At 48.7% G+C, this 27,324-nt stretch overlaps 3 long non-coding RNA genes across 8 annotated transcripts; 1 reads left to right on the top strand and 2 right to left on the bottom strand.

Annotated features, from left to right (window-relative positions):
• Positions 1-709: 709 nt before the first annotated feature.
• LOC117802035 lies at positions 710-27,324 on the top strand. The gene is made up of 3 exons (XR_004625048.1): positions 710-800; positions 25,238-25,340; positions 25,432-27,324. It is a non-coding gene; the product is annotated as an uncharacterized LOC117802035 (long non-coding RNA).
• On the bottom strand, positions 5,395-12,997 carry LOC105241405. Of its 6 annotated transcripts, XR_004625044.1 has the most exons (7): positions 12,957-12,997; positions 12,409-12,524; positions 11,582-11,732; positions 9,690-9,851; positions 6,012-6,093; positions 5,836-5,921; positions 5,395-5,598 (listed from the first exon to the last, which is right to left on the bottom strand). It is a non-coding gene; the product is annotated as an uncharacterized LOC105241405 (long non-coding RNA). The 6 variants fall into 6 exon arrangements; XR_004625042.1 differs by lacking the exons at positions 5,395-5,598; positions 5,836-5,921; positions 6,012-6,093 and having other exon boundaries at positions 9,504-9,851; XR_004625043.1 differs by lacking the exons at positions 5,395-5,598; positions 5,836-5,921; positions 6,012-6,093 and having other exon boundaries at positions 9,504-9,842.
• Positions 15,711-20,370, bottom strand: LOC117802034. Its single transcript, XR_004625047.1, has 3 exons — positions 19,330-20,370; positions 19,036-19,154; positions 15,711-17,742 (listed from the first exon to the last, which is right to left on the bottom strand). It is a non-coding gene; the product is annotated as an uncharacterized LOC117802034 (long non-coding RNA).

Below are 27,324 nucleotides of genomic sequence, written 5' to 3'. Positions count from 1 at the left end.
GAAGACCAAGGTCATTGTGAACTGGATCTTTCTAACAAGCTCCAGGGAAGGAGAAGCATGATTTTCACCCAGGGAGGTGGGGTGAGCCAGAGATGCCACTTTTCTGGTCCAGCCCATGCAGACATACTTGATTTCCTTGGGTTCTGGGAGGGCAGCTGATATTGGGGTATCTTCCTATGTCCCCTCCTCCCATAAAGAGGACCTCTATTGGAGGACATCATCATAAAACCTAAGTTGATTCAGTTTTGTAAAAAAGTAAAACTATACAGCTTTACCCCGTTTGTGTTTCTCAGTGACATAATCATTACAGAGGCATCAGTGCGTCCCTATTTAGTTAAAACACAGACCTTCTTTCTGCTGAAATGGACTCGATAATCCTGACCTTATTAACTTCTCTGCATGATTAGAGTTGGGTTCTAGGAATGGAGGCACGCAAGACACCCTCGTTCCCTTGTGTTCCTCATGCTGCCTGCAGTTAGGCAACTGTGCGAAAAGATTGGTCCCCTCGGTTGTTTGGGACGGTGGTATGCGCTCGTTGGAGTAGAAAGCTAACGGTCTGGAGCTGCAGACTTAATGTTGCTAGAGCCAAGCAAAGAGAGAAAGAAACATATTTTGAATCGTTTAACACAGTCTCTCATCACGCAGCCAACCTCCATAAAACGCTCATTTCAATGTCTGTTCTTTCTTCCACAGTCCTTGGCTTATTCTCATTATCGTCCCCAGAAATTCGGCTCTGGCCCTCAGCTTACAAACCCGACTCAACCGTGGAGTTAGCCGGCCCAGCCCATCTTTGCAAGCAGGTAAGTGATGATGACACACCGAAGGCAGCGTGCCCTGGAAGTTTCACACCTACACACACCCACAAAGTATTCACCCCACAAAGCACGTTTCTTTCTAGGCAGGATGTGGCAAACATTGCTGGTGCCTATTTGGCCATCATTCCCCAGACTTCCTGGCCAAGCGAAATATCCCCAGGGCCTGGCAGTGAGTTGTAATTGGTCCAGGTCAGTGGTTGTTTTTTGTTTTTTAAGACTATATTTTTAGAGCAGCCTTAGGTTCAAAGTGACACTGAGGGGAAGAGACAGAGCTTCCCCACATTCCCCCTGCTCCCACACATGTGCAGTCTCCCCCCCATGATCCCCATCCCCCACCAGAATGGCACACATGTGACCAAGGATGAACTTGGTCCAGAGCCCAGGGTTTATATCAGGGCTCACTCTTGGTGGCGTACAGCCTACTGGTTTGGATGACTATATAATGACATGTTCAGGCACCGTAATATCATACAGCATTATGATACATCATATCATATATATCATATAAGATGCATTACTTCACTGATCTAAAAATCCTCTGTGCTCTATTCATCCCTCCCTCCCCACTAACTGTTGGCAACCAGTGATCTTTTTACTGTCTTATAGTTTTACCTTTTCCGGAATGTCACATAGTTGGAATCCTGCAGTGTGTAACATTTTCGGATTGGCTTCTTTCCTTTAGTAATATGCATTTAAGTTTCCTCCATGTCTTTTCATGGCTTGGCTAGCTCATTTCTTTTTAATGCTGAATGAAATTCCCCTGTCTGCACGGACCATGGTTCATCTGTCCGTTCAGCTACTGAAGGATATCAGGGTCGCTGCCGAGTTTGGGCAGTTCTGAATAAAACTGCCGTAAACATCCCTGTGTGGGCACTTGTGCTGATCAACCTTTTTAAAGCAGGATTATTTTTATCACCCTATGGAATCTTTTTAGACTTTCTTCCCCCTAATTGCCTCCCATGAAATTTCAACACCATAGATATACTGTGTATGTTATACACTGGGTGTGTATCTCTGCTTTATACATAACAAGAGTAAGATTGTTTTGCTCCCCAAAACCAATTTTCACCCCCTCGAGGGTGACAGCACCCCCTCTGAAAATGGATGGTCTTCGTCAACAAAGACTTACTTTTGCCAGTGACGGGTCGGGAGTGGGCACCTCATCTAGTTCTGGCTCTTGACCCGTGAAGGGATCCTCTTTGGGAACGTCTTTCCTCCTTGAGTAAACAGACACGTGAAGAGAAATGGCCTTTAGCCACTGTTCACTTCCAGTGATGGTCTCCCATGTGAGGACTTGCCACTGAGAACTAGGGCTGCCATCTTGTAACCATGCGAGCAGTAGAGGGAAAGGACAGAAAAAGCCTGGGCCCTGCTGCAATCATTGGGCCATTAAACGGTCATAACCCCTGCCTGCTTCCAGACGTCTTACTAAATGCAGCAGTGGCTGTCTGCACACGGGAAGGCCCTGTCAGCAGGGTATTCTGGGCCTTGCAGCCTCAATCTCCTAACTGATAAATAGGGTTTCTGTTGCTAAGAAAGAAGTTGTCTCTCCCCACGGCACATTTTGTGGAGGCAAGCTTGAGCAAGAAGGGCAGAGGGAGTTTCATTTGGTGGGGTGGCAAGCATCTGGACGTGAATAAGGGATGAGGTCCAGGCACCTGAGAAGGACACCAGGGAAAGCCGTGCTGAAGAGTTAGCCGCTGGGTGTTACACACAACTAATGCACCGTTGAACACACTACATCGAAAACTAGTGATGGACTGTATGTTGGCTAATTGAACATTAAAAAAAAAAAAGCCACTGTAGCCACACAGTGAGGTCTCCTTCAGGCCAGTGGTCCGTGGGAAAGTGCTAGAATTTGTCTGAACCCTTGTTTCATAGAATACAAATGAGGGATGATGGTAACTGTTTTCAATTTCAGAGTTTTCCGAGAGTGCTTTCCCCCAAATGAAACACACATGCACACACACGTCTTCTAGAAGGGCTACTCCTCCCTATGGAGGAGCTGGGGTAGTGCGTTAGTTCTTGCTCTCTGGGTGTCTTACACGGTGAATCAGGCCCCGAGGCTGCATGTTCCCGGGGCAGAAAACCCTGCGTGGGGCTTCCCTGACCCTGCCTCTCACTGGCCCACCAGCTGTCCAGTATGGGGAGGGGACCGCACCGTCCAGAAGTGGGAGGGTGAGGTGTGAGGACAGACCACGCTGCGTGTCTGCCACCACAAGCCTGGTCCCGGCCCCAAACTCAGGTGGCAGGTACTCCGAGACCCGCAGAGGAGGGGGGTGATGCCAACCTAGAGAATAAGCACCCAGTCCCACCATATTTATAGAATGAGGAGACTGAGGCCCGGAAGGGTGAACACAGGGAGTTAGGGGTCCAGGCCAACCACTCACTTCCCAAGAGGCCAAAAATTACTCCGGTAACAGCCAGATGTTGGTAATGCTGGGAGCAGAGCCCTCGTCTCCTGAACCCACGCAGGGGCCTTTCCCAGCACCCTGGGGCTATACTTTTTTGTTCCTCTCCCTGAGCTGGCCTGGGCTGTCTCGAACTGTCATTTTCATCTGCTGTCATTGAACTATTCACCTGATCATAACTTATCTTCCCAACTAAATTGCAAGCTGCTAGAAAGCTGGGGCCCTGACTCAACTGTGTTGGATCCCGTTGTGCACACTGGACACTAACAACCAGCCAACTTGATTTCTAAGCAGCTGATATAGTGAAGAGACCGGAAGGAATGTCATAGGCTGCGGAGATGGTTGGGGAATTTTGCACCCGGTTCTGTATTCTTCTATGTAATGGTCAGTCAGTTGCTGCCACAAGAGGAGACAAAGGCTCAAGGAAAAACAAAATGTATTGTACTCACAGGTGCTAAAGACAGAAAGCGTGGCACCCCATGCAGAGTCATGTGGAAAGACACAGGATGGTCAGGAGGCAAAAGACAGGAGCAAGGAGAAGGTTTAGGTCACAGTCTTTATTGGGATTTCTGAGGGAAAGGCAAGGCAGAGCAGGGTCAACAGCTTAGCACTGACTAGTTGGAATAGTTTCAGTGGGCTTTGGGCTATAGGGATGGTCTCTGGTGCCTGGTGCCCGACCCTGTGTGATTAAAGCGAGGGATAGTGCCCTCCGGAGTGGACGGGCCGATGGAAGAGGTGTGGCTCCAGACTGGTTAGCTTGCACTGCAAACACACGCGCTTGGCTGAGTCCTCTGCTCTGTGTAATAATTGGCTAGCCTTGGGACTAGCATTCTCTCCCCAGTCAGAAAGGTTTTTTAAGATGTCAAAACATAAATGATATACAGGAAAAAAACCTATTTACATATATATGTATGCATGTGTACACACGCACACACACACACGTCTTCTAGAAGGGCTACTGCTAAATCACCCAGATCAGTTGATGGGAATGTTCACAATACCCCCAGAACCTGGGTCCCGTACCTCTTACTCACAGGTTGGAAATGGTGCTGAGTATTTATATAAACAAGTATCAGAACCATTGACTCCAGAGCTAGGCAGTGCTCTGTGTATTCTGACTTACTCCAAACTCCTCTCATAAATACCTCCTTTGAAGCAGTCGCCTGTTTAGCCAAAAGAGACATGGAGGATGAGGGGCGTCGCAAGGTCTTGTCTTGCAGCTGGGTTGGGAGCACGGTCCCACCGCCTGGGACTGCCCCATGACACCCTGCCACTGGAGTCTCTCTTCTGAGCCTCTCCTCCTCAGGCTTCTGTCTCCGTGGCTGCTGTGACGGGCACCCAGCCAAGCAAGCAAGCTACGTGTATGACTTCTGCTTTCTGGACACGAGCAAGGCAAGACAGGCCATGACAGCGACAATGACATGGGATTAAGGGACACATTTATCAACAATGATAACATGAAGTACTTTTGTGCAGGCCTTTGGTGGGCTGAAGAGAGAGTTGGGGGTGGCCTGCGCGATGGCAGCACAGAGAGGGCACCGGGCCCTACTCTGGCTCTGCCCCTAACTGTGCAACTCCAAGAAAACCTCTTCTGCTATGTTTCCTCATTTTCAAATTACGTGATGGGATAAGGAGATCTCAAGGTCCGTTTTTTAGTTCTTGTATCCTAAGACGGTCTAAATGTGGGGAAAGGAATGGAGCACAATGAGGCAATAGCACCACTGGGGGAACAATAACGGTGATAACGGACAACACATATTGTGTTCCGTGAACACAGGCCCTGTTCTATATGCTTTACACGTTCATCTAATCGCACAGTGACACTAAGATGTACCTAATGTTGTCCCCATTTTACAGATGAGGAAGCTGAGACCCAGAAAAAATAAAGCACTTAAAGTTCCACATCTAGTAAGTGATGCAGCCAGGATTTGAGCCCAGACAGTCCAAATGTGCCACTGGGAAAGGCGGAGCTGGTGTCCCAGCCGCTATGGAGGAGCTGGGGTGCTGTTCCATCAGCAGTCTCCCTGGGGAGTGGAGGCCCAGCTCCCAGGTTCCCAAGGCTGGGGAACAGCTCCAGTGCCAGCAGCAGTAGAAAGAGGTGGGGAGAAAAGGGAGGAGGAGGAGGCTGGCTGGCTACCCTTCTGTTTGGGGCACACACATACCTTGCTGATTAGCAACGATGGGAAAGGAAACACACACTGAGGGCCCTTGACAGCTTAATGGGGTTTTAGAAAAATACACATCTATATTTTTAAACTTTTTTTTTTTTCCATTCGAACATTTTTAGCTTCAAGTTCTGGACTGAAATAGCAACTGTCTTAGATAACTCTTCATCCTTAGGCTCCCACGTTTGCAAAAGGTCTTGGCCCAGCCTGGGGTAGAGAATGAGAGATTAAAAAGGAGAGATTGAGAGAAGGGCAGGGGGAAAACAAGCTTAGCACAACATCTGGCGCAAAGGTAGTAAATGCTTCTTTGATGATGGATGGATGGATAGATGGATGGATGGATGGATGGGAGAAAGAAGGAATTTGATGGGAAAAAGAAAGCCTGTTTATCCATGAGATTCTCCTAAGAATTAAGAGTAGACCCTTTTGGAAAGATATGCTCACCTGCTTGCCAGTGACCAAACCCTGGGTCACAACTAAAGGACTGAAGTCCACTGGGGTCTGGTCTCTTCCAAGTGTTGTAACCAAGCCTGGTGAGAAAGGACACTCACAATTCAGCTCCATCTGCCAGGCCCCTCTTCAGTCACTTCTTCATCTTCTGACTAATCTGGGCCACTCACCATTCTGCTAACCACGCTGTGGCAGATTCCATAGTTTGGCTTGATCCGCTTTTCCATTCTGATACCCTTCTGCCTTGGCTTCCTGTAGATGGTACAGAGGGTGGAAAGAGAAATACTCAAATTCCCACCCTGTCTTGCAGGGAAGGTACCGGGTTCATTCTACAGTTGAAGCTGGCCCAAAGCAGGCAGAAGTCCTGGAGAATTGGTGGCTTCCCACCGATATAAACGAGCAAAGCTTTGTCCATCGTTTCCCCCTTCTTCCTTCCTGGAACTCCGACACATCGGGTGGTGTGGCAACCATTTTGTGAGAAACAAGACAGAAGCTTTGAGTTGAGGATGTCAGAGCAGGAGGGCAGAAGTTGGGTCCCCAAGGGCCTCATTAAACTGCCCTAGGCTCTCTCCCTCTGGTCTTCCAGTTACATGAGAAGGATGAACCCTTACTTGCTTAAGCCACTAGGTTAGGGTTTTCTGCGGCTCTCTGCCAAACACAATCTTAACTGATACATAGTTCATGCACTGGAGGGCTCCACACGTTGTCCATTTGGCTTCCCCGGCCTTAAATACCCTTCTCTGTCTTTTCTTCTAGTTTCCAATTTCTGCAGACTTCCCTGAGGCCCTGCCTTCCCCTCCAGGATGTTCTCTTCATATGCCCCCATTACCTGCGGAGGCCATTTGTCTTAAATGCCACTCCCATCCCACCACATCCCACCCAGGATCTTTTTGTTTCTTCTAATCTTGGTGTTCCATCCACTTTGTCTAAAGGAATGCTCAGATCTCCCCAATCTTGAACAAACTTTGGTTTGCTCTTGCCTCCCCCTTGAGCTACGAATATCCTCTCCCCTTGCACTCTGACCAACTGTACTTGGTTTTCTTCCTATAGGGAATACAGTGAAAGGTGAAGTGGGGTGTCAAACAGGCTGGGATCCCATCTGATCTCTACACTTACTACCTGTGGGCCTTTGGGTACCTGTCTCTAAACGGCTGGACCTTCATCTGTAACATGAGAATAACTGACTAATAGAGTGTCGTGATATATTCAAAGTACAGGACACAGAGAAGGTGCTGGATAAATATTAGTTCCCTTGCCATTCCGATGGCCTACCCCCTTCCTCCTTCCCTCTTTCCTTCCTTAAGCACATTCTGGATTTAAGAAACACTGAGGGGGCTTTTGCATGATTTTCCCCTCCTTTCTTCACTGCTTCGCTTCACCTCAAGGTGACCTACCCCCGGCTTTATCCTTACTCGTATTTTTACTTTCACTATTCTGTGTCTCAGAGATCTCATCCACATCCACATTCAAGTTTCAACTAAGAGTGAATCCTTCACTCCCGAATCTGCAAATCAAGTGTGGACATTTCTCCTTAATGTCCATGCCCCGGCCCCAGGGCCCCAGAGACATCCCCTTGGAGGTCCTACACCAGCTGCATGGCTCTTTCCCCAAAGCATGAGGATAAACACAATTATCTGTCCAATATCCCCGGAGGGTAGTAAGGGGCGGGTGTGATGAACAGCACCCTGTCCTCAAATAATGGCAGAGATTATGCCACAGGATGCTCTCTCTTTCTTAACAAAATTGACCTAAATCGGGACGGTGTCGGGTTGTGATGCTGAGCACAAAGTCTCTTGTGAGCGCAATGGACTCTGCTGTCAGTACTGCAAACCTTGGCTCCCAACAAGAAGGGAGGTGGAAGCGAGGGGCCAAGCTTGTATTTGTGGCCTTAACACCTATTCAGGGAATTCTGGGCTGCAAATTTTGGAGAACTCAGTCCCTATAGACAGAGGGAACACATTTATCCCTACCCTTAAGGGTGAGCCTTAGGCCTTGGCAGTCCTCAGAAGCACCCCCCCTCCTTCTCTACTTGGATCTTTTTTCTAAATGCCTAGTTTACTCCAATCCGTGGCAGTTCTCTGCAGCAGTAACCTTGGAGACCTAACAAAGCATTTGGTGGAGACTTTCTATGGAAGGTCCCCCACCCCCACCCCCATAGCCTTTCTTTCTTCTTGGAGGACTGGTCCCAGTGCCACCAGTCAGGCCCCTTGCTCAGCTCTCTCCCAGCTGACCCATTGCAGAAGGGCAGAGGGCAGAGGACAGAAAATAACTCATGAGAACCAAACACAAAACCCCATTGGAACCACAAATGGAACTGGCTTAGGGAAAAGGATTCTGGGATGCTGGGGCTATTAATAAAGCCATGTGTGCCTTGGCCCTCTTATCCCAGGAAGCAGGCCAGGCCAGCTCATGGCCAAGCATGTTCATTCTTAGGAAGGCCCCAGTTTACCAGATAAAATGTGCCCCAGACTCTATTCATTTTGTAAATTCCTCCCAACGCACACACATGCACACACACAGGCACACACAGTTACAGGGCACACATGCAATGTTTTGTCTATCAAGTCTTGTAGGCACTGATTTGTCTTTAACTCTGTTGGCCCTGGTAAGGGAAGAATGCATAAGAACAAATGGTCATGTATACGGTCTTAGAGACTCCTAAGGACTTGGTCAGAGGTAACCATGTTTTTGCATTTATCCTCTATGGTCCTTTGGAGATTAAACCACCAGGATTTGCATGTAATCCCATCAGGGACAAACAGACAGTTACAGACGCTACCTTAATCCCTAGGGCTTTCGTTCCTTGAAGTCGTCTGCTATCTTCAGCTTGTATAATTTTGGTAGCCAATGGATTTATCATTTCTGCTCCTTGATCAAATTTTCCAGCACTTCTCTCCTCTTCACCACTCCTCCCCCATGTCCTCCCCCAGGACCACGGAGAGCCCTAAGGAATACTCTGGAATGGGCTGTACCAAAAGAGCTAGCCCTTCTTGGAAGACAGCATGTGAACCAATCAGCACATCTCCACCATGAAGGAGCTCTGAGTCACAGACTCATAACTGAGGTTCAGAGAGTGAGATGGGACCAGAGAGCGCCTTCCCGCCCAGCCCCCTGCCTTAGGGCAAAGAAGGCGTCCAGCCCGCTTCCTCCATGAACCTACCAAGACAGTAGAAGCCTCCATCTGGGGCAGAGCTAAGTTGGTCTGCACATGTGCCAGACCCACTTGCTTCCTGAGAATGTCATCGCCTTGGGCTTTGTCCTGGACCCTCCCCTTCTAACGTCCACTGGACCAGCCTAGTGAGGGGGATAGAAGCAGAGGATCCTAACTCTTCCAACCTTTGTCTTGGTCAGGAACCCCAGAGAAGGCTACTGTCATTTTGATTTGGGGATAGCATGTTTTTATTAGCCTAGGCAAGAGATTATGTTCCACCCAAACCACCCCATACAGGGTGGAGAGGCAATGTGGCTTAGTAGAACACTGCTCTACTGCCCTGGGGAGCAATTTCTGCTCTGCTCCTTGCAAGTGGGACGGTGGATCTTGGGCCACTGGATCTTGGGCCACTCATACAACCTCTTGGAGGCTCAGTTTCCTTTTTTTTTTTCTTTTTTAAAGATTTTATTTATTCATTTGAGAGAGAGCCAGCCAGCGAGAGAGGGAACGCAAGCAGGGGGAGTGGGAGATGAAGAAGGAAGCAGGCTCCCAGCGGAGGAGCCTGATGTGGGGCTCGATCCCAAAAGGCTGGGATCACACCCTGAGCCGAAGGCAGACGCTTAACGACTGCGCCACCCAGGCGCCCCGGAGGCTCGGTTTCCTAATCTCTATAATGGGAGGGATAATGGCTCCTCACAGGTTTGTTGTGCAAATGTCTTGAACTCCTGGTGCCACGCAGATATTATTGTTCAGCCCTGTGCTCCTCCCGTGGCCGAATACAAGCAGTAGCACGTAGTCTGATTCGCAATGTGGCGAATGTCTGTTTCTCTCCTTCCTGGATCTCCAGCATCTAGAACAGCTCCAAGCACACAGTTGGCAAAGAAAATTATTTGTTGAGTGAATAAACAATGAGTTCATATTATTCCTAGTATTTCAATAGCCAAATGCCTTCAACTTAGCCCCTTTTCATTTCAGAGCTGATGATTTGGGGGTGCCTGGGTGGCACATTCGGTACGTGTCCGACTCTTGGTTTCAGCTCAGGTCTTGATCTCAGGATCGTGAGACAGGGCCACACGTCAGGCTCCATGCTCCGTGTGGAGTCTGCTTGAGATCCTCTCCCTCTGCCCCTCCTGCTCGTGCTCTGTCTCCCTAAAATAAGTAAATAAATCTTTAAAAAAAAAAAAAGAAGACTGCATTTAAAAAAGAAAAAAGCTGATGATTGATCTTAGTGAGTGCTGGTTGGGCTTCCATGGCCTGGAACGTAATAAGACCTTGGCTTTGGTCAGGGCTGGCTATTGAAATTAGCAACATCAGACCAGGCTGCTTGGTATGAGGGTGAGTTCAAAGCACTTGGGATGTGGCACTACTATGTGTCAGTGGGGCCCCCACATCCCATCCCAGCAGGCGTCAGAAGACAACAGGAATATGTTGGCCAGGTAAGGCGCAAGTCCCTGGCGGTGGGCAGGGCCATGGCATGGTAGCCACACATGTTTAATGGGTGCCGAGATCCCTGCGTCCCGCGTCTTGGTCGGTGTGCACAAATACCCCATCAGGCACCTGCTTTTTGATCCTCCTCCTTTTTAAAAAGATTTATTTATTTATTTATTTATTTGACATAGAGTGAGAGAGAGCACAAGCAGGGGGAGTGGGAGAGGGAGAGGCAGGCTGTCCGCTGAGCAGGGAGCCCCACGCGGAGCTCCATCCCAGGACCCTGAGATCATGGCCTGAGCCGAAGGCAGAGGCTTCACCGACTGAGCCCCCCAGGCGCCCCTGGATCCCCCTATCATAGGTGAGGTCACTGAGCCTTAGATGGGTTAAGTCACTTGCAGAAGGTCACCAGCCATTAAGGGGAGGAGCAGGATTCAGAGTCCAGACTGACTTTAAAGCATGTCTCTTTAACTGCTGTGCCTACGATGAGCCGTCCTGCAGAACCCAAGAACCGGAGAGTCACAGATGATGAGCGCTGGATGGCCCCAGCCCTGGTGCCTCATTCTGCGCAGGAGACCCAGGACCATTCCCAGATTATCGGCCACACAGGGGCCTACAACCCAGGCTCTTACCTTCAAAGCGTGCTCTGTCCCCAGCCCTCCCAGCCCTTCTCCCTTCCTGCTGCCTGTAGCTAGGTTCCCACTGGCTCACGGTCCTTCCCAAGGCAAGAAAAGTAATTTAGAAGGGGCTGAAATTCAACGTGGTCCCGCGCACACCATCATTCCTCCTGGAGACCGAACAGATGATTCCCTCGCACCATGGGGACTCGCAACAGAAATAATTTAATAAATGCGTTGCCGTGGTTGATAGTAAAAACTCTTAATCTGGAAAGCTTTAAAATTTCGATAGGTTTGCACCCATTGGGGACAGCTGAGACCGGAGCTGAGGGGATGAAATAGCTCCAGGGTCCTTCCCCTCATCAGACTCCGTGGCCTCCTTTTCTAACAAATGTAACAGCCTCTATAATTATCCTGAAATGAGATTCCTAAAAATGTAAACCACCCACACAATTTCAAAGTTTAATTTAAATTCTATTTGATGCCTTAATAATAACAACACAAAAGGAGAAGTAAAAGGATAGACGGACACATACATACTTACATTCAATTACCTGTTCAGTCTGGAAATGCCCAACCTCCGGAGCGTTACACTGAAAGACTGAACGAGAAATGTTTGAGTCACCATGCAGATTCACCATGACAGCCAAGCTACCCATGCAAACTGGTATCCACGTGGTATTTTCTTGGCGATTCTATGACCAAGAGCAGAGTCACCATCAGTGAAGTGATTTCCCAAAGCAGAGAACGATGCTTAGCAAAGTGCGGGCTAAAATCAAGTGCAATTTTCCCTCCATGTTCAGAGAAGGGGTATGTCTAGAATATTCAATCTATGTTAAAAACCACACAAAAGGGCCTTGTGTTTCTAGGTAATATGGAGTTAGAGTTTCCAGGCTCAGAAAACGATAGCTCAGGTTTTCAGTACATGAACGTCCAGAGAAACATTGGGAAGACAGGTGGGATAGAGGACAATTCATTATACAGGACTGTCCCATGCACTGCAGGACATCTGGCAGCTGTGACCCCTCCCCCCGCCCCGCTCCCCCGCAAACAAAAGCACTCCACAAGTTTTCTAAACACTTCTGGGGGGAGGTGGTATTACCCCTTTGAGAACCACTGGGTTAGATAACCTTTCAGGTCCCCCGTTCCAGCCCCAGCATGTCAAACACGTATGGAGGATTCTCGACCACACCGCTTTGAGCTGGGCCATGGGACCATTGTGAGGTGGAGTGGGGGGGATTTGGAGAAAGGGGAAACCCTGTCTCTGTCCTGTGTGGTAGCAGACAGGGAGGGGAGTACTGCGAGCAAATGAAGCGTGGAGGTCCCCGGGACTCAGCATGCGTGAGCCCTGGGCCTGTGAGTTTTACTCACCTTTGCGACCTCGCCCCAGCCCTGGAACCGGGCAGCTCCTCGTTGTTGCTCGCTGACTGAGGGAGAGGCAGTAAGCCAGAGGCTGCGAAAGCTGCTGTCTCATGTCACAGAGCTGCCTGAAACGAAAGGAGGGGTTTGGGGATGGAAACATTCTTTCAGTGACAGCTATTGACCAAGAACACACTACAGCTTATGTGCCAAGAATGAAAGGGGGGCCAGAAATCTCTGCGACTCGAAGAGCCAGTGGATCAAAGAGACCAGGAAGGGGCCCTGAGATACCTTCCTCAACACACACACACACACACACACACACACACACACACACACACCCCCCTGGCAGGCCCCCGTGTCTCCCAAGGGACACTCTCCTCCATTCACGCAAGGCTGTCCCCCAGGCAGGCAGTCTCCTGCCATGTATAGGCAGGTTCCACTGGACTGGCCACGGTCCTCCTGCCATTTACAGACAGGGGCCAAAGTCAATCCCCTTCCAGCCAAGAAGCACGTTCCATGCTCCCGAGGGGCAGCAAGCAATCCCAGGCTTGACCAACCTTGAACTTTTCAGGTAGACGCTGTTCTGGCCAGAGGGAGGAGAAAGCCCTTCTTGGGTCATCCGAGGGGCAGAGCCACGCATACTTAGGGCAGCAGCGGAGGGGGGCGGGGAATGTATGTTTGGAAAGGCTATTGAAGCGTTCAAGTAGCCATGAGGGAAAACAATCAGAGCTCTGCTGTTCCTTCTCACGTTCTCTCACGATGCAGTCCCAGTTTTATTTTGAACTGCACGGTGAGTGGGGGTTGGGAGGAGCTATAAGCCTTTCGGGGCTCAAAGAGAAGTATCTTACCATGCTTAACGGTTCAGCCATGGGGGGCAGACTGGCTACCTCTTACTAGCTGCGTGACCTTGGGCTAGCCGCTGCTTCTTCGTGACTCCGTTTCCCCAACTGTGAAATGGAATGATGATTATAGTACTTACTCTTTGTAAGATTGTTGAGAGGATGAAAAGGAGTTACTATCCAAAATGCATACAGAGCAGTACTAAGCATGTTGTAAGGACTGCACGAGCCTTCGCTAGCAGCAGTACTCATCAGTAGTATCGTCACTAAAGGTCTTCGGCCGGCCCGAGGAGAGAAGGTGGGACGAGGGCACCGCCGTATGCGCCCGGACCTGCAGAGCAGTCAACAGTGCTTGAGTTCCTGAACCCTGGGTTAGGAGGGCTGAGAAGAGAAAGCAAGAGCGTTCATAGGCAGGAGGAGCTTAAGAATGCTGGGTTTTCCAGGCCCTCTTTCCCTCTTCCAGGAGGGCCTGGATCTTGAACGCTGAGGACTGTAGGCTAAGAAAAGTGACTGGAAGAATCCCGTGCCTGGGCAAGGAGGTCAAAGCTGGCGAGGGGTTGCCGGGGTTGTAAGGAAGGTGCTGGGTGCCAGACGCTGGGCTGCCTGAGGCCAGCATCCTGTGCGTCTGCGTGTGCTTGCCTGTGTGTGTGCACATGTGTGCGTGCCTGTGTGTGTGCACATGTGTGCATGTCTGTGTGCGTGCATGTGTGTGCATACACTGCGGGTCTCCTGCATGGTTCCTGAGGTGATGGACTTCAGAGCAGGTCATCTGTCTGGTTTTAAGGAGCAAACATTCATCTGGGGCCCTCCCAGACTGTGATGAGCTTGTTCTTCCTAACTTCCTGGTTCCGCTCAGGAAATCTCTGGAGAACTGGATCCTTTATTCAACAGGTCAGAAGACCCAACCTTGTGCCAGGCGCCACTCAGAGGGACTGAGACTGTGACATGTATTGAGATCCTACTCTGTGCCAGGCCCCATTCTGAGCATGTTGTATTTACCATTCATTTACTCTTTTTTTTTTTCAAGATTGATTGATTTATTTGAGAGAGAGAGAACCAGGAAAAGGCGCAGAGGGAGAGGGAGACAGAGTCTTTTTTAAAAATTTATTTTGTTAACTATTTTAATTCAATTAATTAACATATAATGTATTCTTGTTTACAGGGGTACAGGTCTGTAATTCATCCATCTTATACGATACCCAGTGCTCATCACATTATATGCCCTCCTTAATGTCCATCACCAAGTTACCTCATCCCCCCACCCACTTCCTCTCCAGCAACCCTCACTTTGTTTGCTAAGAGTCTCTTAGGTTTGTCTCCCTCTCTGGTTTCATCTTGTTTTATTTTTTCCTCTCTTCCACAATGATCCTCTGTCTTGCTTCTTAAATTCCACATATCAGTGAGATCATGTGATAATTGTCTTTCTCTGATTGGCTTATTTCGCTTAACATAATACTCTCTAGTTCTATCCATGCCATTTCAAATGGCAAGATTTCATTATTTTGATGGCTATGTAATATTCCGTTGTGCGTGCGTGTGTGTGTGTGTGTGTGTGTGTGTGTGTGACATCTTCTTTATCCATTCATCTGTTGTTGGGCATCTGGACTCTTTCCATAGTTTGGCTATTATGGATATTGCTGCTGTAAACATTGGGGGGCAAGTGCCCCTTGGGATCACTACATTTGTATCTTTGGGGTAAATACCCAGTAGTGCAATTGCTGGATCGTACAGTAGCTCTATTTTTAACTTTTTGAGGAACCTCCATACCGTTTTCCAGAGTGGCTGCACCAGCTTGCGTTCCCACCAACAGCATAAGAAGGTTCCCCTTTCTCCGCATCCTCGCCAACATCTGTCATTTCCTGACTTGTTCATTTTAGCCATTCTAACTGATGTGAGGTGGTATCTCATTGTGGTTTTGATTTGTATTTCCCTGATTCTGAGTGATGTTGAGCATTTTTTTCAAGTGTCTGTTGGCCGTTTTGATGTCTTCTTTTGAGAAATGTCTGTTCATGTCTTCTGCCCATTTCTTGATTGGATTATTTGTTCTTTGGGTGTTGAGTTTGCTAAGTTCTTTATAGATTTTGGATACTAGCCCTTTATCTGATATGTCATTTGCAAATATCTTCTCCCATTTTCTGTCCGTTATCTTTTGGTTTTGCTGACTGTTTCCTTTGCTGTGCAAAAGCTCTTTATCTTGATGAAGTCCCAATAGTTCATTTTTGCCTTTGTTTCCTTCACCTTTGGAGGCGTGTCTAGCAAGAAGTTGTTGTGGCTGAGGTCGAAGGGGTTGCTGCCTGTGTTCTCCTGTAGGATTTTGATGGATTCTTATCTCACATTTAGGTCTTTCATCCATTTTGAGTTTAGTTTTGTGTATGGTGTAAGGAAATGGTCCAGTTTCATTCTTCTGCACGTGGCTGTCCAGTTTGAGGGAAAGAGTCTTAAGCAGATTCTGTGCTGCACGTGGAGCCCAACCAGGGCTCAGTCTCACGACCCTGAGATCATGACCTGAGCTGAAACCAAGATTCAGACGCCCAACCACCCGAGCCACCCAGGCGCCCTCACTCATTTAATCTTCGGAGTAATCTTATGAGGTAGCTCTCACTATTTTTATCATTCTAAGGGAGGAAACTGAGGCACAGTCATTTAATAACTTACCCAAATATACACAGCTTGGGACAGAGCTGGAATTTGGACCCAGGAAATGTGGCTCCAGAGTCCAGAGTTCATGATCTCCACCCCCCCAGGCTCTGCCACAGGGCTTTGACCCTCCAGGCACTTGGGAGGTGGGGGCAGGGGTAGGGGTGGAGGAGGGGTGAACAATTAACTAGGAAACTCCAAGAGCCACTCCCAAGTCCAAGCGTGAAGCAGAAGGCCTCCCAGGAGAGCAACCAGCTTCACTGCCAGGTTCCTGCCCTTGGCGGCTCCAACAGAGGACGCCCCTCTTGTTCCTCCTGCAGCTTCTGCTAGATTCCTGCCCCATCCGAGTCTTTACCTTTGGCCATTTCCTGCTCGAGGAAGGGGGGGAGGGTATAATAATCACCTCTGCTGCCAAGGCGACTCTCCCTACCCACAGATCCCATGGCAAAAACACCGGCCCTTCTTTTGCTGTGTCTTCGTGGATCAGGGAGGAGGGAAAGACCCAGGCATTGGTGTGGTTGCTTTTTTAAGTTCACACAAGCGCTGTTTTCTAGAACTGGCAGTGACAAGCATGGAGTCACCTGTCCCTTTAACCGTATGTGGCAAAGAAAGGGGCCTCACAGGTGGTGAGCACTGCCCCTGTGGGAAGGAATTCCCAGTCTTCAACAAGATCACTGGCATGGTCACCATCAAGGAAAATTGCCTTGGTGGCCCTTGGGTCCTGTTGGCTTTTGGTTCCAAACTGCCTTTTCCAAGTGCCCTGAGACTTCAAAGCACCCCACTTGCTTTCTGGTTTTCCATCCCACCTAGAGTCCCCACTCCAACTGTATGAGTGAGAATTTGGGTTGCAAGCAATGGAAACCAACTCTGGTCAACTTCACAGGGAAGATCGTTTATTGGAAGGGTACTGAGTTCCCCACAGAATCAACAGGAAGGGCAGAGGCAGGAACCAAGGATGGCAAAGGCTTGTTCAAGCCCATTAGTGGAACAGTGAGCCTGGGATGCTGTCTGAGCCACCACTGCCACTGACCCTCTGGGGCCCTGCTGTGCCCCCCCCCGGACACCTAGCAACCCCCCAACCCTCAACTTCAACACCGTTGCCACCGATTATCCCCAATGGACCCCGAGCCTCTGTATGGCCTCTCTAGATTCTATGCCCCCGGCGGGCACCTGTAACTGACTGACCTAAGCCCCTGCTAATATTCTAGATGTCACAAGTGAGAAAAGCAGCTCGTTCTCCCACATCTGGCTTCCATAGTTGGAAGGGCCTTGCTGCTCATCTGTTTCTTTATTTCCCCCCAAATAGAAAGGGGCTGGGGGAGGCAAATATAGAAAAACCTGCCCTTCTACAGATTCCCTTGAAGGGGAGATCTTTGTGGGATGGAGATGGGTAGCCCAAGCTTCTCCCATGGTTTCTCGGTCACATCAACAAATAGATTTCCATTTCAGCTAAGCTACTTTAAGTATCGTCTTTGTCACCCGCAGCTCAAGGCATCTCTACCTCCCTAACCGTGGTCCTCAACCAGGGATGGCGTCACCCCCCAGGGGATGTTTGGAAATGTGTGGAGTGTTTGCCATTTAGTGAATGTTGACTAAGCACACCGAGCATCCTGAAAGGCACGGCACAGTTAAACACGGTGAGGACTGTCCTCAGCAGAGTGCCAGTGGCGCCACTTTGGGAAACATGGCACCTGCATCAACCATGACCAACATCACTGATCGGCCTCTGCCACTCAGTCTTCCCACTGAAGTTGGCTGTGGCTTTATTATCTTGACACAGTGCAGAGCCACAACCAGTTCATCACAGTTGGCAAAACCACACGTCGGCCATTCTACAAGACGCGCTCCTTTTTTCCAGCTAAGGAAACTGAGACAAGGAGAGAAAGCATAATTTAACCGAGGCCACACAGCTCAGTCTAGAATCCATTCTCTGGCCCCAGCTAAAGGCTCTTGCCATGACATTCTGCTGCCCTTTCTCTTTTTACTGAAGCAGACTTGGACAGTCTAGACTTACTTTGAAGTGTTTCCAGAAACCTCCCTGAGAGCTTCCTGGTGAAGGCTCACGGGTTGAAGGTGGGGCCCTGGGCACCAGGGTGCCATCTGCAGACCCCGAGGTGAGAGAGAGAGGCTGTCTGTGGAAGGGGCTGAACTTTGTGGGGAAAGCTAGCACCCAGCAAAAGGAATAAACAGAAAGCTGAAATCTCACGGAGTGGGGGGGGGAGNGGGGCCTGGGGGGGAGGGGCTGAGGATGATTCGCAGAGAGCTGGAGCAGTTGCTTCAACCAGATAATCACACAGGAACTAATTAGCACCTTCCTTTCGAGCTCAGCCCTCTGGGGCTGGAGGATGCTCAGTGGAGAAGAGACCCATTAATTATTTTATCAGGATACGCCGATAAGCACCCAAAAAAGGTATTGCTCCGAGGCTCACAGTTAATTAAAGAGGGCTGCAGGGTGAAGGGATGTGTGTCTCGCCCTGGAGGACAGAGCACTGGCTTTGGTCCTGAGCCTCCGCCCACGGCCCCAGACCAAGGCCCCTGAGGGACCCGCCCGTGCAGCTCAGCGCCCCCAAACCTGGCGTCTTTGGGAATCACAGAACCTACTGGCTATAGCATCACAGTTCTGCCAACTGGGGGTGCGAGGGGTCCTGAGGGAGGCGCTCTGGTCTATTTCCCAAGACTCCCCACAAACAGCACCACTCGGATCTGACGTGGTGTGTGCATCTTCTCCCTGGGCTTATTATCGTGCCCATTTTGTGGAGGAGAGAGATGAGGCTCGGAAAACATCAAGCGTCTCAGCGGGTACCTCTCGGGTAAGGAGAGGCAGAAGCCCCACTTGTACCCAGACTTCCAGCTGGAAATCCTGTGTTACGCTCACGCTCTATTATTCTGTGGGATCTGGATGCACTGGCTTCCAGCCAGGCAGACCTGGGTTCTGGGCCTGGGCTCCTCCTCTCCTTAGCTTTCTCTGAGCCTGGGTCTCCTTGCCAGTGAACTGGGGCTACCACCACCTGCTGAGATGCTCATAAGGGGTATATGGCACAAGATGACACGTGTAAATCACCTAACGCAGAGCCCGGTGCCCATAATTTTAAGTCTCAAATGCAAAGGTTTTTCAAACTGGTTTTTAGCTGCAAAAATTTTAGTTCAAATGTAATCTTACAAAGATGCGCGAATAGCTAAAAGCAAGACTTCTCTGGAGGGAGGTTGGTGGGTGGCTGGGCCCCTCTTCCACCAGAAGACCTGCTGAACACCCAGAATTCCTCAGCACAGACGGGCAACCTGGATTTGAGAGAAGCAAGACACTGTGAGATCTTAGGGGCCTCTGAATTAATGTCCCATTATTAGAACAAGTGGTGGCCTTTATCCCACAGAGGGAGTTGACCCACCATCAATGGCCCACGCATTGAAGCTTTTCTCGCAGGAGGACTAATGGATTTACACAAGCCCCTCTTACCTTGTTCCCAGAAGGTTAGCTGGCTCAGGAAGGGGGGACAGGAGGGGAAGAGCATAATCTGCATAAGAGGGACCAAACCCAGGACCTTGCACCCACTGCTATACTCTAACCCCCCCGGGCTAGACAGCCAGGCATCCATTTAGACAATAGTAACATTTTGTGTAGACACGTTCGTTTCAGGCCTTCCAGGAAAGCAGAGAATCACACTCATAGTTGCGTTGTTCTGCTGGATACTCATAAAATAGCCTGGAGAGGGTGGAATGCCTTTCCTAAGAACAGTTCCAAAGGCATGAGCCAGGTCAGAAAATACTGAGGCCTGGATCCCAGAAAGTAAAATGTGGTGAGAACACGCCCTGGCTCGTCAGAGGACATGCAGAGGAGAAGGCGTCACGTCACCGCTGAACAGGAAGTTTGCCCAGCAGCAGGTAAATGCTTGTGCGTTTCTTTTGTTTCGTGGACGTGGCCCAGAATCAGTAGCCAGAATGGGCCTTCGGGAAGAGCAGGATTGAGGGTCCGGGAAGGGGGCCTTTGTCGTGGATTCTTCCTTCCGCAAATGTATCCGTAGTTATTATAGACACTGTTCTAAGCCGTGGAGAGTTGAACTGCGGCTGTCCTCTCCTCTGGCAGGGTGGGCTGCTCAAAATTCAACCGGCACCGGCCGAACGCCCACACACCTGCCTCTGTGCCGCTGCGGCTTCGGCGCCCCTCAGTGTTGCTCCACTGAGTCCTCAAAACTGCCCAGCAATTCAGGGACTCTTTTCCCAATTTATGGACGTGGAACGGAGGCTCAAAGAGGTCTGGGGCCTTCGCCATGGCATCACAGCTATCGGGTGGCCAGGATTCGGGCCCAGGGCCATCCGAGGTTAAGTCCAGTGCTCTTTCAAGCCTTCTTCATGAGAGCTTTCCAGAGGAATCCTACCTCTGTCCAGCCATCCTAGATACTGCCCAGTAAGACAGCCTGGCAGGCCCAGATAGCCTAGAAGATTCAGCCCAGAGGGACATACTAAGAGAATGGGGAGACCGGAGTTCTAGTTGGTTCTAATTTTAGCTAGCTCCCTTCTCTCGATGTTGGTGTTCTGATGTGTAAAGTCGAGGGAGTGGCCCTCCCAGCCACTTCCTGCCCTGCCCCCTCCACCCGGTGACTGCCTGTGTGTATCTGAAGGCCGCTGTGCTCGGTTCTGGGTCTCAGTCTGGTGTGTTGATGTGTCCACGGCTCTTCCTGCCCGTGCTCATCCTGTCCCCGGTGAGGGACACCGGGCCTGCTTCCTCCATCCCCCTGAGCTGTTGCTGCTTGCCTGGGAGGTCAGGAGGCGCCTGTCCCACCCCTCTGGGGCAGTTAGGGCAGAATCCAGATGCTGGAAGGTGGCTCGGCCCCCTGGTGGCTGCGGAGGCGGCACCCCCCCCAACCCCGGGCCTCGGCTGAGGCTGGTGGCTTTCTCCAGCTGCGCTCTTGAGTAGTGTCCCCTGACAAAGGAACTCGCAAGCTATTTTAATGAAAAGGTACGCACACACTGCCCTGTGCTCATTTTTAATTTCCTGATGTGGGTGGAAAGCATGGAAATTGTAGCGTTGCTAAAAAAAGAAATCACCCGGTGAGGTGGTATCACAACTCCCCAGATGGGTGAGAATTGTCAGGAATTCCAACACCATTGCTCAGACTCAACACTCAGCTGTTCTCTCGAAGCGTCATCCACCCCCAAGCTGTTCTCAGCAGTAGCAGAATTGCTGGATCAGTGCGAACGAGGGTGGTGGTGAGGAGGTCATCTAGTCCAGCAGTTTATTAGCAAAAGGAGGCACTTGGAGGTGCGGGGGGTACAATACAAACAAAACAGCCATGGCCCTTTGCCCACATGAGCTTAGCATCGAAAGGGGAGGAAAGGGACAAAAAACAAAGTGACAAATATGTCATCTCAACTTGGGAAAGAACTAGAAAGGCAAAAAGCAGCCTGGGGTGATGGAGAATAAAGGGGTGTGTAATGGGGTGGGGCTCACGGAGAAGCTGCTAGTAAAGGCAAGATTGTCAAGGAAGCTTTATTTGAGTTAAAAGGCAATGAACCAGCTGGGCAAAAAGCTGGGGAAAGAGCTTGAGGCAAGGTCAAAGCCTTAAAACAGGGTCAGCAGACTTTTTCTGTAAAGGGTCAGATCGTACACATGTAAGGCTTCACTGTCCATAAATCTCTGTATTGCTGATGTTCTGATAAAACTTTATTTACAAAATAGAAGCAGGCAGTGTTCTGCCAATTTGTGCCCCCAAAACAAGAAAGCACTGGGCACATGTCAGGAAAGAATGAGGCTGGCCACCAAGGAGCCAGGAGGGAAGTATCTTCAGGTAAGGCGATGACAAAACAGGGGTCGGGTACGGAGGGCTTACAGATCAAGAGAAGGAGTTTGGGCCAGATTCTAAACACACCAGAAAGCCAGGCAAGGTTTTAAAGCAGAGACATGATTGGATTTGCACTTGTACAAGATTACTCTGGCTGCTGTGTGGAGAAAGAACTGGAGAGAGGAAAGACAGGAAGCAGGAAGACCCACTTCCCATCTACCGCAATCGTCTCCGAGAGATCCAGAGCGCCTGGCCTCCAGGTGGGGGTGAGGAAACACGGATGACTTTGAGATCGTGTGATTAGGAGATAGAATCAACACACTGGGTGTTATATGCAAGTAACGAATCATGGAACTTTACATAAAAAACTAGGGATGTACTGTATGGTGACTAACGTAACATAATAAAAAATTATTATAAAAAATTGAAAAAAAATAATTGAATATTAAAACTACTACTTGGAGGGGTGCCTGGGTGGCTCAGTCGTTAAACGTCTGCCTTCGGCTCAGGGCGTGATCCCGGCGTTCTGGGATCAAGCCCCACATCAGGCTTCTCCACTCGGAGCCTGCTTCTTCCTCTCCCACTCCCCCTGCTTGTGTTCCCTCTCTTGCTGTGTCTCTCTCTGTCAAATAAATAAATAAAATCTTAAAAAAAAATAAAACTACTACTTGGAATTAAAAAAGAAAAAGAATCAACATGATTTGCTGATGGAGGTATGTGGGGCTGGGGAGCTGGGTGTCCTCAAGTATAGTGCCCAGGTTTCAGGCTGGAGCAAGTGGGTGAATCTACTGAGCTGTAGAAGATGGGAAATGAGGGGTCTGGGGTCAGGGCATCGATCCAAGGATGGAGATCAAGAGTTTAATCTCAAATGTGGAAACTTGAGATGCTCGTGAGGCTTCCCAGGTGAGAAGACCAATAGCAGGATCTCCGAGGAAGGTTCCCTGGGTCAAGACAACACACCTCCCTCCCTGATTCGGCTTGGTCCCCTCTACCCTGGGCTTTGGTTCTTGCCTTGACTCTTAGCTGGCCCAGTCCCAACCACAGGATGGCCTCCCCACCGTCATCAAGCTTCACTGTCACGGCTGTTCCCTCAACTGACACTGCTGGATGACTCTCCAGGGATAAGGGTCAGGCCCTACCAAAACTTACTTCCATGACACATGCCATGTCAGGGACTACAGCGGCTCCAGAGTCTAGGGCCAGCCCACCTAGACCCCTGGAGTCTCCGGCTTCCCCATTGCTGCCAGTGGCATAACCAGACAGTGCAAAGGACTTTGTCCCACAGGGGGCAAACTTTGACCAATGTGAAACAGGAGCTGGGAAGGAACTGGCAGGTGCGCTGTTTACCTTCCCCCCTCTGACATTTCTGAGATGCGACCAGCTCCAAATACAAGATGCCACCTTGCACTTCCTTCCTTTCCTCCTTCATTCCCGTCTCCCTCAGTCCATCTTCCTTGGGATTATATCCTCCAATAAACCATTAGCCCCTGAGCTTTGCCTCAAATTCTGTTTTATAGGGGCCTGGGCTACTCCAAGGGGTTTAGATATTAAATATGGTAAGCATCACTTATTTATTTCATGGACATTTGCAAAACACTTGTTATATGCCAGATATTGTTCTATGTATCTTACAGATATTAACTTATTTTATCCTCAAAACAGTTCTATGAGGCAGGTATTATCACTATCCCCATTTCACAGATGAAAAAACTGTGACAGAGTTTAAGTAGCTGTATTGATTAGTGCTTTCCAGGAGAAACGTAATGCAAGTCACATATGTAGTTCTAAATTTTCTAGCAACTGCACTAAAAAAGGAAGAAGAAACAGGTGAAATTAACTTTAATAATGGTTTTCTTATTATAGCTTAATATATATTAAGTGTTACCAATTCTAACATGTAATCCATATTAAAAATTTTCATGGGATGTTTTACTTTCTTGTTTTCACATTATGTCCTTGAAATCCAATGTGTATTTTAGACTGACAGCTTGTCTCAATCTGCTCTGGCCACATTTCAAGTGCTTACTAGCCACTTGTGGCCAGTGGCTACCTTACTGGACAGTGGAGAAATAGATGGTATTTTGCCTTGGGAGCGAATGAGAGTACAAAGAAGAGTGTCCCCTCAAAACTTGGCTGGCATTCCTGAAGCTGAACAAAACTAGGACTAAAGACTGTCTTTTCTCAGTAAGAGGACAGAACCAAGTAAGTGGTGGTCATTTCCTCATTTGTCTCAGTTCTTTGATAATTACTATGATACATCTGTCAACAAGAGCTGACCAAATATATAGTGAATATATAGCAAACAAATGTTATAGAAAATACCTCGCAAACAGGTGTTCGTACCTCGTTTGTATTTTGCAAGCACATGCTAATGCTTGAGGGTTTTATACGCACACAATTCAATGCGGGTATTTTCTACTGTTAAAATGGTTCCCCTCGTTCGTGCGGTTGAAGTAAACTTTCAGTTGAATTCAGTTTCAGTTTAGGTGATGACTTGCTGAATCCATGCCAGGCACATGCTGAGTGCTGGGACTGTAGCAGTAGACAAAATGTTGCGGTCTCCACTCTCAGGGGGCCTGCAGTGTGGTTGGAGAGCAAGACCCGCAGTTCATATGCAGTGACATATCAGTGTGACGGGAAGGGTGGGGCACTGGGAGAGCAGGTAGGAGCGACACCTGACCTGGAATTGAAGGTTAGGGAAGACAGCAGGGAAGAAGTGATGCCAAACTAGGACCCAAACTCATTGAGTAAGAGTTAATTAAGTGACAGGGGGTGAGGGTGAACAATGGAGCCCAGGTATGGTGCAGGCGGACGCAAAGCCTATGCAAAGGCCAGATGAAGAGGGCACGGCACGCTTCCTTTCTATGTGGTATTAGAAAAACAAAGTGAACAGACAAGCAAAGCAGCAAGAAACCCATAAATACAGGGAACAAACTGGTGGTTGCCAGCAGGGAGGGATGGGGGGATGGGCAAAATGGGTGAAGGGAGGGGTACGAGTAAGTCACCGCGATGAGCGGTGCAGCCCAGGGAATGCCGTCAGTGGATTGTAACAGTGTTGCATGGTGACAGACCGTAGCTGCACTGGTGAGCACGGCGTAAGGTACAGAGCTGTGAATCCCTGTTGTACACCTGAAATTAGTCTAACACTGTATGGCAGCTGTACTTCAGTAAAAAAGGAAAATAGCATCATCTAAAAAGAGAGCGGGAGGTTGAGAGAGAGCAGGGCACATTCAAAGACCTGAAATCAATTCAGGGCAATCGGATCAGAAAACAAGGTGGGGCGCAGTGAGAGGCGAGGCTGAGGAGTTAAACAAGAGACAGGGGAGAGGACAGGAGCTTCCACTGACTTCGATGGCATTTCTCAAAGTGTGGTTCCATTGAGTGCATCAAATGCGCTGGAAATGCATCTTCAAAAGGAGAGTTTCTGGGCTTTTTCTAGGGCTGGGTGGGGTTTGGGAAGCACAATGCTATTTACTTCTGTATTTGTTTGAAATCTTCCTTTATAAAATGGTTTTGTTCAAATGAGTTTCTATGACGTGCATTCATTCATTCATTCACTCATTCATTCATTCATTCATTTGACAGCATTTGCCGAGCACCTACTATGTGACCGAAGAGGACATTTTATGCTGAGTAGGGATCTCCTCAGAGCGGAGCCACAAAGCCTGGGACAAAGGGATCTTTGGAGGTAACTTACTGTCACCTGTCACAGAGGTCATTGTTAAGATCTCTTTTTAGTCGGCTTCGTTTCTTTCATTTTTTAATTTTTTTTTTTACAGATATTTTTTTCAAGCAATCTCTACACCCAATGTGGGGCTCGAAGTTACAGCCCCGAGATCAAGAGTCTCACGCCCACTGACGGAGCCCGCCAGGTGCCTGCCCCGTCTTTGTTTCTTTTAAAGGATAAGGAGTGCACGGTGATTTTGCCAAATCTGAGGAGGCCAATAGCTCCTCTGGACAATGATCTGTCAAACCGATGAAGGAAAATTGCAGAAAATGTGCACAAAGCTGTGGAGGGAGAAACGGACGTCAGAGGAAGTTCAGTGTCTTCACGGTTAGGACTGGTGGCCCGAAAGAAAATAGACCCACAAAACTTATGAGCCGATGAGCTCTGAGTCACAGTGACAGGCCAGGCAAGGCTCCAGGAGGCATCCCACACGGTTCCTGCAGAATTGACTCCAGAGCCCATAAGGCCAGATTGGAATGTTAGCAGGTAAAGCCCTGGCAACCCAAAAGGAGCCAGGCTGAGAACAAGCTGGAGGGTTGCACACTGCCCCATACCTTTAATTCTGAGTGGCCATCAACTGCAAGACATACCATTAATTTAATAACAGACTTGGGGGAGACCCTCTCCCATCAAATGTACACCCTGATTATAATATACATCCAAACTTCGTCGACACCAAATGGTTAAAAAAAAAAAAAAAGCAGCTGTCCCCTGAGAACCCATGTTATTTAGTGAGACCCTACTTTGTTGCCTCATTTCTTTTAACCTCATTTTATTCGAACAATCCTCTGGGGAAACACAGGTTTGATAACTAGCCTAGGGTTTCCTGACCCTAGTAAGCGACAAAGCTGAGTTTACAATTCAAACTGAGCTGTCAAGGACATTCCAGAGGGTCATCAGGCAAAAATAGTAATCAGGAAACCACTTTCCAGACCCTCGGCTTCCACAGGCCCTCTTTCCTAAAATGGAGTTGCTTGCGAATGAGAGAATTCACACACTAGGGCTCCCCCCGCTTTACAAAAGAAGGGGGACCCGACCTGGGGGAGAGTTGCCTGGAGAATTCCAGACTCGCAGGGCCTGCTGCCCTCCTGTTCTGGTGGTTGGAGGAATAGCAATTTTCATTTAATAACTTTGTTCTTCTTTCCTCCTCCTTTTATCAAAGAATGCCCACTCTTGAGGGAGAGTCCTATGAAGGCAAAGAGAAAAAGTATTCACGGCTATGATGGTTTTCTCCGCTTATTCAAATGTCATCAAGAAAATACTCTGAAGCCTTAAAAATATATCTGGACAGAAGTCTGTGAAGGAAGTAGGATTAGTAACACACGTTCAAGGAGATAAAAAGATGTAAAGGTTCTAAATGATAAATGAGATTTTTTTCATACATTTTTCAGTGGATCATAGTGGGTATGAAATCATAGACGTTATAGTCATTGGATGTTATATTTCACTGGATAAATTTAAAAGTGTGACGTAACAGTTAGTTTTAAATATCAATATTTACAATACGCCAGAAATCACACTCTTTGCAGCTATTTAAACTTAGATAAACAATTTTTATGTTTCATTTTTAAAATGTGCTGGAGGCAGGGAGTGAATAATTTTAGGAAATTATGTTAGGGGTATGTAAATGAGCAAGCAAAGCTGGAGGCTGCCCCTGCCAGTGTGATGAAATTTTGTGCTTTCTTGCACTTCTCTAAACTAGCCCTTAGGACCTTCTCAATACTTGGGTAATAATTACATCAAAAGGCAATGAAGATGTGGGGGGAGGAGGGATGGGGAGACGTTGGTAAATGTTTCAGTTATGAGTAAGTCCTGGGGATCTAATGTACAGCACGGTGACTATAGTTAATGATATGGTATTGTATACTTCAAATATGCTAAAAGAGAGCTTAAATGTTCTCACTAGCAAGAGAAAAAGGTAAAAAAAAAAACAAAAAAGAAAAAA

Source organism: Ailuropoda melanoleuca, chromosome 4 (assembly GCF_002007445.2).
Source record: "Ailuropoda melanoleuca isolate Jingjing chromosome 4, ASM200744v2, whole genome shotgun sequence".
Lineage (NCBI taxonomy): Eukaryota > Metazoa > Chordata > Mammalia > Carnivora > Ursidae > Ailuropoda > Ailuropoda melanoleuca.
Note: the sequence above shows the minus strand (reverse complement) of the source record. Positions and strands in the feature narration are given on the sequence as shown.